The sequence below is a fragment of the Diadema antillarum genome, unplaced genomic scaffold (assembly GCF_040938485.1).
Source record: "Diadema antillarum isolate AM-2024a unplaced genomic scaffold, OU_Dant_1.0 seq00000781_RagTag, whole genome shotgun sequence".
Classification (NCBI taxonomy): domain Eukaryota; kingdom Metazoa; phylum Echinodermata; class Echinoidea; order Diadematoida; family Diadematidae; genus Diadema; species Diadema antillarum.
In genome coordinates, this window is record NW_027271669.1 from 4813 (window position 1) to 18918 (window position 14106).

The window sequence follows — 14106 nt, forward strand, 5'->3', positions numbered from 1 at the left end:
ACTAAGCAATGAAAAAGAATCGATGAAAAATACGGCATTATGAAGATATCTATGATTTTTTGAAGAGCGTTACATGTAACGCTTGTCAAAATCACGGGGGGTCGGCTTAGAGGCTCTCCGTTCAAGTGTTGTTTTTGCCTCCCTCTTTTGTCCGATTTTGGCACAGCGTTAATGTATTGCCTTCTCCTCGGCGAAAAGCAAGCCCAAGATATCGCCCCTATTGCGAGGCGAAACCACAGAACTCTTACACATAGAAGAATCATACCCATTCACAACCCGCTGAGCTCGGTGTCGCCACCGCGCACCCCGGATGCGACGCCTCAGTGCACACGCCGCCATGTTGGTTAGCGGTACCTCCGCAGCTCCTCGAGAGTACGGTACGGTCAACTCACTGATCGGACAGTATGACAGCCGCTATAGCCCTTGATATTTACTTGAACTTGTAAACTGTCAAACTGGTACTTCTCAATCCAGCGTTGACCACAGATTCATGTACTCATTTATGTTATTTATTTCACACTCTTCCCTGAAAGTTGTCTGTATTGAAACAGGTGTTTTTTCCCCTTTCGGATAGATCTATTTGACTTCGGAGACGTGATCTGCTTTGGTATAAAATAATCTAAGACGCGCGCTTGTCCTTGTCTGTGTCCTGCCATTTTTCTGATACCCCTCTCACCCCTATGTCTTGCATTTTCCCCCTCCAATGATATTGCAAGAAGATGTGTGTTCGTGCTTTTGATTTTTCTCCCATTAAACAGGTCAAATTAAATTTCCAGTCAGTCCAGTTGTAAAAATCAGTGATTTGTGGATATGATCATGTAATACATCTTCCCCATCTGACACTCGTTCAACATATTAGAAATTTGGAAGACAACATCACCTTAATTATCTATATTCCTGCTGTTATCATTATCATTAGTAGTGTGTAGTACAATGTAGTTACCACTATTGCACATATTGGTATAGGAAGCAATATGCCTATAGGCATGTATACACTGTATATCTGTATACATGAATAAAACAGAAATCGAGTTCATGCTAATCACCAACAATTTATTTCACCACACCAATTTTTGAGCGATTTGCAACAACACTTGAGAAAGAGCGAATCGCTCAAATATTTGTGTGCTGTAAATAAATTGTAGGTGATCAACATGAAATCGGTTTCTGTTTTACTTTCGATATCATGATATTGCTGCACCAACATGTAGACTACCTGGTACTCAATCAATATATATATATATATATATATATATATATATATATATATATATATATATATATATAATTATCTATGTATATATATGTATATACATATAATATATATATATATATATATGTATTCACACACTCACACACACACATTACAAGCATGAACTCCTTTCAAGATTGTCTTCCACAAAAAACAGAAAGTTAAGTTGGACAGAGTTAATTTTCCTGATTTTTTACAATTTATTTGACATTCATCAAGGTCAAAGTTGATTGCTGAGAATCAACCACAGTAAAGTGATATACCATTTGCTTGAAGTACACGTACCATTATCATACCTAATACGGCGGCTATAATCACAAGCAGTACATGCGTCAGGAACATATTATGCAAATGATAGGCAAGACCACCAGTGTCGCAAATTTGTGACAACTATTGTAATCACAAAATCAAATGCATATACATCTATAATGGACATGCAATAGGGCAACAACATAAAATTCATGAATAATGAACACTGTCTGGCAAGATTATCTAAGGCAATACATCAATATAGTGCACAATTTCACTTGCCCTTGATAGCTTCAAGCGTGATTCAAAAAGAAAATCCTAATGAGTGTAAAAACGCACTATGGTATAGTATGGAAACATATTGTGTTGATCCGCATGCACTATGGCAATATAAATCTATGAATTATGAACACTGAAAAGAACACCAAAGGCATTCCTGGCAACAGTATTAAAGGCAATACATTTGTAAATGTAAGATTTCACTTGTACTTAGCTCAGCATGATTCAAGATTAAATCCTTAGTAATGAGTTTAACAAACACTATCCCATACACTGTGTAGTATGAAAACATAATTTGGTAACAACATGTAAGCAAAACAAGTATCACAGATATACAACAAATGTTGTATATCACGAAAGCAAATGCCTGTATAATCAACTATCATGCAATATAGCAACAACATGAAATCCATAAAGAATGAACACTGTCGGGCAAGAATATCAAATGCATTCTTGGCATAACAATATCAACTAAAGGCAATACATGAACATCTGTATAATGCAAGATTTCACACGCACCCATTTGCTTCAAACGAAATTCAAGGTGAAATCTAAAGAGTGCGAAAACATACTACACTGCATCTCAAAGTATGTACATGTAGGCAAAACAAGTGTCACAAATAAGACAACTACATGTATTGTATATCATGAAAGCAAATGCATGTACAATCACTTAGCATACAATATGGCAGCAAAATAAAACCATGAATAATGGACACTGGCAAGAATATAAAAAAAAAAAATACCAAAGGCAATACTGTATAATCCAAGATTTCACTTGCACTTGTTCGCTTCAAGCACAATTCAAAATGAAATCCTTCTGAGTGTGAAAACATACTATATGGTATAGTACGAAATGTTAACGTGGCAACAATATGTAGGCAAGACAAGTCTCGCAAATACATGTATGACAAATATTGCATATTGCAAAAGCAATGTCCCGGGGTTACTTTAATACTAGAGTACACAGTCAGTCTAGACAATCTAGTATCTAAACGACCATAGTGTTGTCACTGACACTGACACTGGCCCACCACTGGTACTGTGACTCTAACTAGCTAGACAAGAATTAATCTACGTGTAAAGTTTACACCTAAGCTCAAATTTACATAAATTTACACTTTTTTCATGTACAAAGCTGTTTGCCCTAACACACAACGTACAGAGTGTAATATAGCCCCAGGGCCTAAATTAGGCCTAGATCTAACTGATCTTTTTTATTTTGCATAGTAGTTGGTGGTAAACAGATATGTCGACGGCAAACACAAAATCCAGTGTCTGGGACTACCTTTGCTACTGCGCTCACAAGAAAGCCAACATACGACCGATCCGCCTAATTGTAACGTTACTTGGGGAATTACTACTTCTTATTCTCATCATGGCTTGGTGTCAAACTTACCTGTTTCCAAATCCTTTTGTCAAGTGATTTGTGCAGTTTACAGCCGCACAATATGGCATTTTAATGCCTCGCTCAAGGTCTCGGAACGTCAGAAAAACACGGTACAACATGCAGTCACTGTATGTGGATAGCGTCTGCTGGGATTTGCACGCAAAAAAGTTCCGCTAAGCAAAATGGCGGACGTCACGTGACAATGAGTCGAGCGACGGCGACAAAACGGGTGGCGAGTGATTCTTCTATGTGTAAGAGTTCTGTGGGCGAAACCCGGGTGCCTGTTCACTGGCTAGCGAGCGTTATCGGTGCATTTCCCGGGATCCGCCCGGCAGCTTGTAGCTGGCACGGGTCCGCTTGAACTCTGATCTGCTGGCTGCGTATAAATACCATCCACACTAACAATGGAGCCGCAGGTGGAGAGCGAGAGATCTGTCTCCAAGAAGAGGAAGACCGTGAAAACCAGTGACAGAGTATGGAGATGGTGACAGAAAAATAAAATGTAGAGTCCCAATTCCCCTCAAGACACTAGAAGATAAGGGGCTGAACAACAGAGATGTCATTTCACTTCGGCTGGATCGGTAATAAATTTGTGAAACTCGGAAGACCTCATAGTCATAGTCATACTAGTTCAGTGTGAGTAGGACCTATAACAACTGTTACAGTGTTTAGTGTTGTTAGTGTAACATTAATTGATAGAGATGTCACTTAGAGGATCTACACACACTATTGGCCTACTATTTAGTAATACTGATAGTAGGCCTAGCTAGATTAGTAATTTTGTTAGGTGTCCTATGCCACACCCTAACATTTTTCTATTAAACTAAAAGATATAGGACCTAGATGCTACTTATAAGTTATAGCATAATATAGGCCTATCAGAGTTTGCCTGAGAATTTTAATACTCACATATGTGGAGAAAGGCTACATGCAGATTCACAAAAAGGTGTATTCAGAATGCGATTGAGGTATGGTAGGTATCTTAGACCTATGTATTTTGAGACCCATAATTTAATGACATGAAAGTAGAATAGGGCAACATAATCCAGAATACGGTAAAATAGGAATTCGCGTATTATCTACATGCAAAACACTTTATTAGCGTGCCATTTCTTAATGTGAACAGCGATTTATGTGTAATTAATAGAGAAGCACATTTCAAAAAGGAGAAATGTTGAGCCAAATTTGGGATGTCATTCATAGGCAAAAAAATTTCCAGTTATGGTAACTATACACAGCCCAGTCGCTGTACGTACGTAGCGACAGGATTCGCACAGTGTACTTACAGCGTGTGGTCGGGCTACAGCTATAATGGCAGAGAAAAAGGGCCTCGGACTAGGAGTGGTAGACGCTGTAAGTACGGTACGCTGTGCGAATCCTGTCGCTATGTACCTACGTACAGCAACTGGGCTGTGTATAGTTACCATAAAGTTAACATGGAAATTTTTTTGCCTATGAATGACATCCCAAATTTGGCTCAACATTTCTCCTTTTTGAAATGTGCTTCTCTATTACACATAAATCGCTGTTCACAGTAAGAAATGGCACGCTATTTGTGTTTTGCATGTAAATACGCGAATTCCTATTTTACCGTATTCTGGATTATGTTGCCCTATTCTACCTTCATGTCAAATTATGGGTCTCAAAATGTCGAAATAAGAAAGTTACGACACTCATCAGAACTGACGTTTGTTACGAATTGGCGATAGGCGAGAAATCCAATTTTACGAAACGACACTGAATGAATGAAAGTGTCAGCGAATCTGGTAACTCTCGGTTTTTACAAAATACTTTGTGGAGACTCAACTGTGTATATGTTGTCATCACAGCTATGATCGGACCAAAAACGTGAATTCACATGTTTGGTAAGGTACCAGTACCTTGTTATTGTCTCCGATACACATGGCATTGCAAAAATGTTGATTGAAGTGTATCTATTGTGCGTACATACATAAGTGGCTAATGGCGTATATGCATTGTAACGCAGTTCACTCAGTCTCTATAGTGTAGTGGTTAATGGTGTATGCTTTGTAGCACAGTAGGTGCTAATTGTTGAGAAAGGTCTGTCAGATATTATTGTGGGTATCTTTTGTAGAGCAACAGCCAGCATCGCATTCAAGGACCATCCTGACTAGGCAGCTGAGTGAAGCCAGTGACAGCCCCTCTGGTCAGTTGAGACCAGCCCTCCCAGCTACCCAGCTTGATGAAGCCAGTGAAATTCCCTCTCGTCAGTTTTGACCAGCTACCCAGCTCGGTGAAGCCAGTGACATCCCCTCTCATCAATTGAGACCAGCCCTCCTAGCTAACCAGCTTGATGAAGCCAGTGACATTCCCTCTCGTCAGTTTCGACCAGCTAGCCTATACCCGGCTTGGTGAAGCCAGTGATGTCCCCTCTCATCAGTCGAGACCAGCCCTCCCAGCTTGATGAAGCCAATGACATCCCCTCTTGCCCATTGAGACCAGCCCTTCCGTTGGTACAAAAGGTTTGTACAAACTAACTTTAATTACCTGGTACTATTTTAATACACCTAGATCCAACAACTGTTTTGAACCTGCAAATGAAAGTTAATGTTGATATTTAGTACACAAAACATCAATAAATTGAATAGATAACTCTGTGTTCTCAAACGATGCTGTTCTTATTCTTGCTGTAATTTAACTTATAACATTTTTTTTTAAAACCCAAAGCTGTGGTAGTGGTTAATAAGATTATGGTTGTCTTGATCATTACTTTTAGGGTTACAAGTTACATAGTTTGTACATTGCAGCCACATATAGGCCTACTATATGATTGTATGTGGAATTATACAGACCCCCAAATCCCTTGCATGTGGCTGGATTGAAAGACATCATAGGCCCGATATGAGGTTGTATACACAACATATAAATAAATAGGGCCTACTTTGTAGATGGGTAATTCCATGAAGTTGGGGCAGTGTCCATGTATGTAGCATCGTGATATTGACAAAATACATGTCAGCATAACTCAATATCAATTACGCTATACATTTATTGTTTGTAGGCTTTACATTTGCATTGAGGCCACACATTTTCCTGGAAATTTTTTGCCATTCAGACTCAATTTTAATGAAGTTATTAAACAATATGTAACACTGTGTCCTGGAGCATCGTGACGTGTCCACGTAGCATCGTGATATTTTAAAATTTGGTCCAAAGAGACAAATTATGGCAATGAGCTTGACCAAAATTTGATGCAATATGCATATTTACAAGGTATGAATAAGATAGCTAAATATCTCAAATTTCCTGTACACAGTTTCAATTTTAAAAGAAAATTACAAAATGTATCACGATGCTATGCGGTGTCCTTTTTTGTGTAAAACTGTGGAAAGGAGAGTTAAGATATTTAGCTATCTGACTAATCTAGTAATTATGCATATTATATCAAATTTTGGTCAAGCTAATTGCCTTAATTTGTCTTTTAGGACCAAATGTTTACTATCACGATGCTACATGGACACGTCACGATGCTACAGGACACCATTACATATCGTTTTAATAATTTCATCAAAATTGAGTCGGAATGGCACAAAATTTCCAGGAAAATGTATGGTCTCAATACAACTGCAAAGCCTATAAACAATACATGTATAGCATAATTAGTATTGAGTTATGCTAAAATGTCACACTTCGTGCCCCAACTTCACAGAATTGCCCAGATGCACAATGAGAGGCTGAGGTCATCCCGACGTCATGTGCAGTGTCAACTCATCAAAAATTTGGCTAGGGTCTCTGTAGGTCTTATTAGGTGATCCGAGTATCCTCTCGGATCACCTTCTGTATCTGTACGGATTCTTTGTTCTTCTTTTTCTTCTTCTTTATTTCTCCTCAAAAGTTGTGCAGAGGTTAGCTCAGAAAGTGCATTGCCTCTCAATGTCAGACTTATACCATATATGTATCATGTCGCAAAGACGACAGCGCAAGTAAAATCATAGTGATCAGTCGACCGTGACGTCACTATGACGTCATTATATGAAAACACATTTTCATGCATATCTCATTAATGGAATGGAATATTTCAATGAAATTTACGTCACATATATTTCAAGTCAAGTGGATTCTACTCATATTCTCAAAATTCATTTTTATCTCAAAACGCGCGCGTACGCGCGCGTTGAAATATTTGTATGCTCAAATCCAGCTCAAACTTTTTTTGCACACGTTTCAGACCATTTGGAGCATTTTTTGAAAAATTGAAAAAATTGGACGGACGCGTACGCGCGCGCACATATATGCACGCACAGCTAATATGAAATAGAAATTTTCAATTTTTTCACACGGATCGGATGTCCGAAATTTCAAGGAATATTTCTACCAAGTTTCAAGTCGATCCGACTCAATATGACGTCATACGGGCCCGTCAAATTCAAAATTCCGTGCGTGCGTCAATGGGGATACACAGTGCAACTATGCCAAAAAACCGCCAATTTTAAATCGGATTTTACTCGTCAGGATGGACGGTGACCCCCCAGTTTCTTTACATATTCTGAAAGGTGATGAGTTGTACATGTCATTTCATGGGGTGGCTATGCTGATAAAATGATTAAAAAATATCAAATTTCTTAATAAAGTAAAAAAAGTAAATTTTCAAAATGACGTCATCAAATTTCAAGTTTACTCGAGCATATCTCACTAATCCTTTGCCAATTTTCACCCAAATTTCAATATGTTGTAGCTTATGAAATGCTCTTTCATAAATGTAATAAAACAATTTTGATTTGATGACGACATCACCTCGAAAAAATGGATTGAAGGTAACCTTGTCAAATTTGACCAGTTTACGTGTAATCTCTATGGGAGTGCAATTATTATGGAAATGAAAATTGACATGACTATCTTTATCGAGCACTAGCTCACTTATGCTTCGGTGAATTTGTCTAAGATTTTAATATGTTGTAGCTGAGATGTAGGGCTATCGTAAGTGTGCCCTTCGTTCTTTCATACGTTGTCGGGATCACGTGGAAAAACTTGGTTGAAATTAAAGTTTATCTTCGATGTATTGAAATATTTCTTTCTTTTTGCAACTTTCTTTGCAATAACTCAAGAAAAAAAGCCCCTATCACCTTCATATTTTGCACATGTTTAGTTCATGTCACGAAAATTATTTCATAAAATTACAACTACTTGATCAGACGCCATCTTGGGTATGTAAATTAGGGTCAAAGGTCATAGATGTTTCATCCTGTGTCTTGGTGAATACATGTCCTATCTTTCCCATATTTTGCACACGTAAAGACCATGTTACAGGAATCATTTCATAAAATAACCACTTTTTGCTCAGATGCCATCTTGTCTGTGCAAAGTGGGGTCAAAGGTCATATGTACTTCTTTTTCTATCTTTGCTATGACGTGTTATCTCTATGGGAGGGAATTTTTTAGATGTGAAAATTGACATGACTCTCTTTATCGAGATCTATCTTACTTATGCTTCGGTGAATTTCTCTCAGATTTTAATATGTTGTAGCTGAGACTTTGCAGTATCAGGACTCGAATCATTGATTAAAAAAAAGATCGGATCACCTTAATTTGTCAGTGATGACAAATTACAATCTCTAGTTTTCCTTTTTGCTATTTAAGTTCTACAGTAGACAGTCTATTTCTAAACATATTTCATGGAGTTTTCTCTGTTGCATGTATGTGAGCACTACAAGATAAAGCTACCTGGTAGACTCTACACTGAAATACATGGGATAGCAAGTTCTGTGACTAAATTTACAGATTGGTTAAGAACTAACGGGACTATCCTAATTGTAAGTCCGTGTTAATGCCTTTCATTGTGTCTGATATACAGATGAACTCCAGTCCAGATGCCCCTGTGAAATGGAAAAAGGACAAGTTCATGAATGCCGTTGCCTTCTCCAATTAGTTGTGGAGGAAAATGCTACTCTGAGGAAAGGACTTGGGTCAAATTGAAGTGGATCAAAACCTGGTGAGAGTGCTGACAGATATTGATTTTATCAGAGCCTGGGCAGATGTAAGGAGATAACAGGTTACTGTAAAAGTGGATATTTTAGCGCGACTAATTTTTTGCGGTCGGCGGGGTAAGAAGAGCTTCGCATGTTTATAGTTCCGCGGAATCAAGACATCAACTACTTGAACAAATGGCGAGCAAAAATATTCGCATTCTTTTATTTTCGCGCTAGTTTCGGCTTACGCGAAATGCGTGAAAATTTCAACCAACACCGCAAGAAATTTCCACTTTTACAGTAGATGGTGAAGACGTCCCTTTGGCATGCATATTAGGGAATTTTTATGTAAATATCATAAATAAAATGAACTATTTTCATTGGACTTTCAGCATATAACATAATTGCTTTCATCAGTACTAAACTTGTCATTGCTTGAATGATAGTCTTTAAAGAGAATATTTACTATGTGTATTACTGAATAGTTAATTGGGTCTATATGAGTAGTAAAATAATTTTTCATTGTAAATGTGTAGTAGTTACTTTATTACCAACATTCAGTCATTAGATGAGAGATGAATAGAATGTGCTTGTTGGCCTCTATTGCAGTGGAACAGCTAGCATCACATCCAAGTGCCATCACAGATATCCAGGTCGTTGAAGCCAGTGACACCCCCTCTCGCCAAATAAGACTGCCTCTTCTAGGCTACGCAGCTCGGTGAGACCTGTGACATCCATCTCGCCAGTGGAAACCAGCCCTCTCTGCCACCAAGCTCAGTGAATCCAGTGACATCCCCTCTCATCAATCAGAACCAGCCCTCCCAACTACTTAGCTCCATGAAGCCAGTGACATCCCCTCTCATGTTCTTCTTTGTGGCTGGCAAATGTTTGAAAACTGAACTTGGATGACTTCAATATCATAATTATGTTGAGTGCATCCAAGTGATGGCAATGATAGTAGCTCTGACACCAGTTCTTCCTGTAGGCCTACTGTCAATTTATGCCTTCATTGTGTATTATAGCAAAAGACATGTTAGTAATGAAAAAGCTGCACCTTTGTACCAGGATTGTTGGGGATTCTGATAAATGCACATTGAACATGAATAACATCAATTCCAATCATAGACTACATTCATGTGATGGCAGTGATAACTGATATGACACTACATTTATATCTCTGAACTCTCTATTTCTGTCTTTCCTGTGAGGTAACAACAAACATGTTAGTACTCAAATGTGTGAATCAGAATGAAACAGTGAATTGATTGCCTGGAAAATTTGTTCTTGCCCCATGTAGCAAGTAGGGAAAATAAATCCTGTAAACTCCTAAACTGCATGTGCGTTAAACTGTTACTGGAAACTGAAAAATATCCAGGCACAAAGTGTTTTGTCCTTTTTTAGCTCACCTGAGCCGAAGGCTCAAGTGAGCTATTGCGATCGCTCTTCGTCCGGCGTCCGTCGTGCGTCGTGCGTCGTCCGTCGTGCGTAATCCGTCATGCGTAAACTTTTTACATTTTCATCTTCTTCTCGAGAACCCCATGACCGATTTTCACCAAACTTGGCAGGTAGCATCCCTAGGGGGATAGGATCTCAATTTGTTCAAATGGGCACCATGGCCCACCTGGGGGGCCCCAGGGGGGCCCAAACACCCTAAAATTAAGGAATCTTTAAAAATCTTCTTCTCTAGAACCAGAAGTGATAGGGCTTAATTGATACTATGAGTAAGTACATTGATGACTGTAGTTTCAAGTTTGTTCATGGGGGAATCAGGGGTGCCCCCCTTGGGACCCAGGGGATGGGGGTGGGGAGGAGTCCTAATGGGGCCTAAATTGTACATTTTCATCTTCACTTTGAGATCGCCATATCTGATTTTCACCAAACTTGGTAGGTAGCATCCCTAGGGGGATAGGATCTCAATTTGTTCAAATGGGCACCATTGCCCACCTGGGGGGTCCCTAGGGGGCCAAACCCCCTACAATTAAGGAACCTTTAAAAATCTTCTCTAGAACCAGAAGTGATAGGGCTTAGATGATACTATGAGTAAGTACATTGATGACTGTAGTTTCAAGTTTGTTCATGGGGGAATCAGGGGTGCCCCCCTTGGGACCCAGGTGAGGGGGTGGGGAGGGGTCCTAATGGGGCCTAAATTGTACATTTTCATCTTCACTTTGAGATCGCCATGTCTGATTTTCACCAAACTTGGTAGGTAGCATCCCTAGGGGGATAGGATCTCAATTTGTTCAAATGGGCACCATTGCCCACCTGGGGGTCCCTAGGGGGTCAAACCCCCTAAAATTAAGGAACCTTTAAAAATCTTCTCTAGAACCAGAAATGATAGGGCTTAGATGATACTATGAGTAAGTACATTGATGACTGTAGTTTCAAGTTTGTTCATGGGGGAATCAGGGGTGCCCCCCTTGGGACCCAGGTGAGGGGGTGGGGAGGGGTCCTAATGGGGCCTAAATTGTACATTTTCATCTTCACTTTGAGATCGCCATGTCTGATTTTCACTAAACTTGGTAGGTAGCATCCCTAGGGGGATAGGATCTCAATTTGTTCAAATGGGCACCATTGCCCACCTGGGGGTCCCTAGGGGGTCAAACCCCCTAAAATTAAGGAACCTTTAAAAATCTTCTCTAGAACCAGAAATGATAGGGCTTAGATGATACTATGAGTTAGTACATTGATGACTGTAGTTTCAAGTTTTTTTCATGGGGTTGGCGGATTCATTCCCCCCCCCCCCCCCCCCCCCACGCCCTTAGGACCCAGGAGAGGGCTGGGGAGAAGTCCAACACTTGTAATGGAGCCTGAAATTGTACATGTTCATCTTCTTCTTGAAAACCTCAAGATGAATTTTGACCAAACTTAGCAGGTAGCATCCCTAGGGGGATAGAATCTCAATTCCTTCAAATGGGCACCATGTCCCTCTTGGGGGCCCCCTAGGGGGCCCACCCCCCCCCCCCCCCACATTGAGGAATATTTAAAATCTTCTGCTCTAGAACCAGAAATGATAAAGCAAAGTTAATACCATGAGTTTGAACATTGATGACTTTAGTTCCAAGTTTGTTAATTGCAGATTCAGATCCAGGACTGCCTGCCCCCTCCCCCCCCTACCCCCCCCCCCCCCCCGAGTTGAGGGGGGGGGGGAGGGATCCATATGCAGACCTAAAGTTTCCAATGTTCTCAGGTAAGAGTGTGCAAGAATGCATGGAAGGTGAAATTGCGATACTCAGGTGAGCGCGTGACCCGCGGGTCTCTTGTTTTTCATTTGGTCTTTTTTCCCCCTGTGTTTCCCAGGTGTTTCAGAGGTGAAAAACTACAATTACTCCGTTACGATAAAATATTGCATCAGTGTTTTAAAGTGAACTTAAGCAGGGCTGTCATGCACAACAGTGTACATCACTGAAGGGCCTTTCACACATTTCATTATTGCTCTAACTATTATTATTATTACTACTACTACTATTGTTGTTGTTGCTAATTTTTCATTACTATCATCATCTTCATAATGATTATTATCCTCATCATTTATGTGATCACTGATATCATGCCATGTGTTACATTCAAGTGGCACAGCAGGTCCTACACAGTAGCATTGTCCATCAGCATTTTGGAAGACACTTTTTCAGCACAAAATTTTGTGATAACTCTATCAAATCACATTATTATGAGGACAATATTTTTGTGGTAAATGGAGTTTGTGCCCTTGTAATATTCATTGCATCTATATTTTGTGGCCAAAAAAAAAAAAAAAAATATGAATTTTGATAAACAAATGTGTTGGAAGTGCTTCAAACAAGATGTTCAGTTTTCATTCACATAGATATAAAAATACATTGTAATATACATTTTGGTAGGTCCCTACATAATGTTCTACTGATATAATTGTATATGCTCAAACCCTAAACCAATTGTGTTTTGACAATGCAATATGTAGGTCTCCACACTGAAATAGTATAGTGTTCTTTGTACTTGAAGTCATTAACCCTGTGACATTGATTCTTGGACTTTCACTTCAATATTTTTCCCTGCAAATGTGCAAGTTATTTGAAAGTGGTTGCATTTGTAAGGTTCTTTTAATTTACATGTTATAGTATTATTATCATAATTGTTCAATATGATAGGAGTATAATGTGTAGATGCCCAAATTGACTAATGACAGAATGCTGAGCAGTTTCTTTTTTCTTTTTTTTTTCTGCAAATGATTACCTTACTTGTGTCAATTGGCAATCTTTGCTTTACAACTATTTCTATTATGACATTTTATATTTAAAAGATATAGGCCTACATGCAAGTAGCCAGCACAGATTTGTTATCTCTACATTGTATATCACATCACATTACTGTGAGAGCAGTTTCTAAATACACGTAGCACATTTGCAATTAGAACCTGTGCTCATGATGCAACACCAAATGCAAATATACATGCAAAGATAAAAGAAAATGTAAGGTCAGTGTACCCTGCTACACACAACTTCTAATGTAGGTCCCATGTACACATGCAATTTATATGTGCACATGAAATTTGTATTTATGCATGGTAGTATAACGTAAGTGTAGGGATTTATTTTGAACCATTTATTATAAATGTATCCCCCCTTCTTTTATTACAGGTACCACCCCTCTACACATAAATACGTCAACCCACACATACAGTAGTACCGGTATTCACATCCACATGCATCCACACACCCCACCTACAATTGTATCACAGACACACCACATATCACATGACATTTTCCACTCTTTCACTTCTCACCCATTGTTCCCTGTAATACTGAAATCATGCCTAAATCACCCAAGCCTGCACATCATTTACATATTATTATGAATATTTAGTTTTAACCTTTGTTTCTTTATTTGCATGTTTTGTTATGTTGATTTTGTGTATGCATATTTATGTAACAACCCACATTTACATGTAAACCCATGCCAAATTATGTGAAGAATAAATTGGCTACAAGTTAGTTAGCCAGGGGACTCCTTCCAAGTAACACATGTGTGCTGCC

At 39.1% G+C, this 14106-nt stretch overlaps 1 long non-coding RNA gene across 1 annotated transcript; it reads left to right on the forward strand.

Annotated features, from left to right (window-relative positions):
* Nucleotides 1-3448: 3448 nt before the first annotated feature.
* On the forward strand, nucleotides 3449-9750 carry LOC139739040 (uncharacterized). Its single transcript, XR_011711496.1, has 4 exons — nucleotides 3449-3751; nucleotides 5266-5653; nucleotides 8983-9120; nucleotides 9707-9750. It is a non-coding gene; the product is annotated as an uncharacterized lncRNA (long non-coding RNA).
* Nucleotides 9751-14106: the final 4356 nt, after the last annotated feature.